Here is a 3,794-nt window from a genome sequence, read left to right on the forward strand (position 1 = left end):
GTATCTTTGCTCTGGAAACTGTTACTGAATATGTTAAAGCTGTAGTAAAATGCTTCTTCTAATCATGTAGTTATTTAAAAAAATTTTTAAATTTACTTCATGTTAAATAGAAGAGGTGATAAACATTGCCAGTGAAATCTACCTGATCACTTTATATCCATACTCAGGTACTAAGGATCTGAGTGTAACCAACTGTGACTAGTAATAATCAGATACATAGAGATTAAAGACACATATGCAAACATGTAAGTGTTAGTAACACTAAAAATGTAGGAAACAGCCTATTGTAAAATGAAATGAAGATCTTCTTTAAAGGGTAAAAACTCATTCGATTTTATGTCTTACAGGGTTTATACTGAATCCAATATTGTATGAATGTATTAATTCAACTGTGAACCTAAAAATTCACAGCCACCTTTGAAAGAGATGTATCTTTGTTCTGGAATGTGTTACTGAATATGTTAAAGCTGTAATGAGAAAAAAAAAAGTAAAGCAGAAGGCAAATAAGCCACGCAATACTGACCTCTGGCCTCCACACACATGTAGACACATGCACATGGGCATACACACATGTGCACACACCACACAAATCCATGCATGATACGCTCCAGGCAGTGAAGGGTAGGGTCAGGAGTGACAATGAACCTGGGGCAAGCCTGGCTGGCATACAGAAGACTATCTCAAAAAAAGGAAAAAAAAATCTGAGTGTGTAAAGTAACAATACACAGTTCTCAGAGATGGGAAAGCCAGGCCCATAGGCAGGAAGTGGAAGGAAGACCAGTCAGAAGGGGAAGCTGGTGGCTCTCGGGACCTGTAGCAGTCAACATTTAAAAACTGCCTCCACCACAGGTGGAAGCATAGACATCACACATTGCTTAGGGTTGGGCAGCTCCCCTCAGGGGTCCGCTGGGCAGGGCTAAGCCCTAACATGGATCGGCTGCGCATCTGAGGGCCCTGGGCATCTTTTCTCCTCACACAGCAGTCAGAGGAGTTTTCATCCAATCATTGAGAAACAAGAAAAGAATGAAACCCCAAACTCACCAGAAATACCGGGAAAGGGGACGAGGGGACCTGAGGCCAGTTTGTGCATCGCATCCGGGGGGCACAAAGACCAAAAGCACTAATTTGGTTCAAACTTACAAGAGGTGGCAAAGAAATAGGAAGGATGATTAGGAGCAAAATCCACTGTGGAGACTTCAAGGGGGGCTCGGTGGCGGCATGCATGGTGCCCTTGGGTGGCACCCGGGCACAACAGAAAGAAACTTAAGGGGAGTGAGGGGTGGAGTGTGCAATCCCAGCCCTTAGGGGAGATGAAGGAAGGATGATCAGGAGCTCAAGGTCATCCTCAGTTACATAAGGAGTTCCAGCCCAGTCTAAGCTCCAGGAGAAGTCAGGGAAAGCAAGCTCAGGGCAGAAGGCAGGATTGGCCTGCTTTCTGCTTCCAAACGCACTGCAAACATGGGCATTCTTGGAGACCTGAGTTTTGCAGGGGATGCAGGAATAGAGTGGCAGTGACCTGTCCTGGGACTGGAGACACTCCAGATTCAACAAAGAGAGCAGAGAAATGCCTTTTGTGCCACACTGATAGAGTCTGGCAGCATTCTGTCTCCCCCATTTGGGACAAATTCTGTTCTTGTGCAACAGGGCTTTACCTCCCTCTACTGGGTAACAGCTAAAGAAAACGCAATGGCCCAGCCTGGAGGAGTCCTGGGCAGCTGTATGTATCCAGGACTTCTGTCTGGGTACAGGGGGATGCAGAAAATGGACAGCGATTGACATGTCATCAAGAGCCAGCAGAAAAAGAGGACGTCCTGTGTGCCACGATCCTCGTTGAGCTCTGCCCATGATACCAATTAATTCAGTTCTTAAGAGACACCTGTGATTGAGCCAGGCTGGCCTTGAACTGGCTGGGTAGCCAAGGAAGGGACTCTTAACCCTCCTGCCTCTCCCTCTCAAGTGTTAGGATTAGATATGAGCCACCATGCCCAGAGCCTAAGAAATCTTTTAAATGATCAAGACAGAACTTGTCCCAGAAGAGGTCTGGGCCAGGAACTGACTGCAGGGCATATAATAACATCTCAGAAAGACAAGGATTCTAACTAGAGTAAAGAACCACAAGAAACGGATCCCTAAGAAGCCTTTACTGTACTGTAGACAACATATAAGCACCCCCCAAATGGGCAGTGTGAGGGGCAAAAGCTGGCCATTCTCAAGTAAACACAAAAGGCAAATGAGTCTGTGGAGAATATTTAAGCTCACAGGGGTGACAGAGAAGACTGGCAGAGGCAGAGATTTTTAAATAAACCTAGTGTCAAAAAAGTAGGGGGTGAAGAAAAACATGGAGCTATTGGTTTGGTTTAGGTCCTAAGTTGATTTGACTGTTTGGAGGAGCTGGAGAGAGAGCTCAGTGGTTTAAAGCACTGGCTGTTCTGTGGGTTTGGGTCCCAGCACCTACATGATAGCTAACAACTGTCCATAACTCCAGTTTCAGGAGATCCAACACCATCTTCTGCCCTCCATGGGCATTGCATGACACAGATGCACTTACATACATACAGGCAAAATACTCTTACACATAAAATAAAAAATAAAAAAAAAGATGGCTCAGAGTTAAAGGCACTTGCCACCCAAGCCATGAAACCTGAGTTGAACTCCAGAAACCCACATAAATATGGAAGGCGAGCCCACTCCACAAAGCTGCCTCTGACCTCTGACCTCTGACCTCTGCATGCACACCCTCACAACAGATTAGACACACATACAGTAATAATAAAAATGTGCAGTTACATAATCAAAAAGTATAAAAGGATCATTATATGGATAAAGTCTAGCTGGCATAGTATCCCAAGAACTTTTTTAAAACAGTTTAAAAAAAAAAACTAAATTAGGTGGATCTGTGCCAAACGTCAGTAAAAGACATAACAGGACGGGGGAAAGCCAAATTTAAAAGCACGCCATGTAGTCCCAGTAGTCTAAATGTATAGGTACAAATGCATGAAATCCCAATGTAATCCACTGCAGCCAGCAGTGACATTGAGAAGTTACTTATCGTGAGTTCCAGGCCAGCCTGAGCTCCATAAGACCCTGTCTCAAGAGAACAAAAACCAGGCTGGGGACATGGCTTCATGGTAGAATTCTTGCTTTCCTAGAATGCCCAAGAGGGCCTGGGTTCCACCTCTAGCACTGCAGAAGTAGCACGGTGGTGTATACCAGTAACCTCAGCACTCCAGAGGGGTAAGGCAGGAGGCCAGGAGATCACGGCTACACAGCAGGTTTAAGGCCTGTCGAGGCCACATGAAGCCCTACCTCAAACAGCAGCAAAGCACTGCTTATTTTCATGTGTATCTACTAAAGGTAAATATGTACATTATGGGTATGATTAGAGGGAGGAAGCTGGAGAGCATTTTACAGAAAGTTCAAAGTGCCAGAGTCCTCATCCCTAGGCTCTAGGTTTCAGATGATCTGTTTATTTTCTTCCCTTTATAATCAACAGCATTTTCTAAACTGACCATATGTCAAGCCAGGTCTGAAGGCTCCTTCCTCCCTGCGACCCAGCACTTGAGGAGCTGGAGAAATGGCTCAGCAGTTAAGAGCACTGATGCTGCTCTTGCAGAGGACCCGGGTTCAATTCCCAGCACCCACATGGTGGCTACGAACCGTCCTTAACTCCAGTTCCAGGGGAATCCGAAGCCCTCTTCTGACCTCTGCGGCATTGCACGACACGGGTGCACTCACATACATGCAGGCAATACGCTCATACACATAAAATAAAAAAAAAAATAGAATATTAAAAA

General features: G+C 45.2%; 1 protein-coding gene across 1 annotated transcript in view; it reads right to left on the reverse strand.

The window, feature by feature from the left end:
• Window positions 1-3,794, reverse strand: part of Gm2a (GM2 ganglioside activator) — a 22,225-nt gene that overhangs the window by 10,665 nt on the left and 7,766 nt on the right. The gene's annotated exons all lie outside the window — the stretch shown is intronic.

Source organism: Nannospalax galili, unplaced genomic scaffold (genome assembly GCF_000622305.1).
Source record: "Nannospalax galili isolate Female #2095 unplaced genomic scaffold, S.galili_v1.0 scaffold706, whole genome shotgun sequence".
Taxonomy (NCBI): domain Eukaryota; kingdom Metazoa; phylum Chordata; class Mammalia; order Rodentia; family Spalacidae; genus Nannospalax; species Nannospalax galili.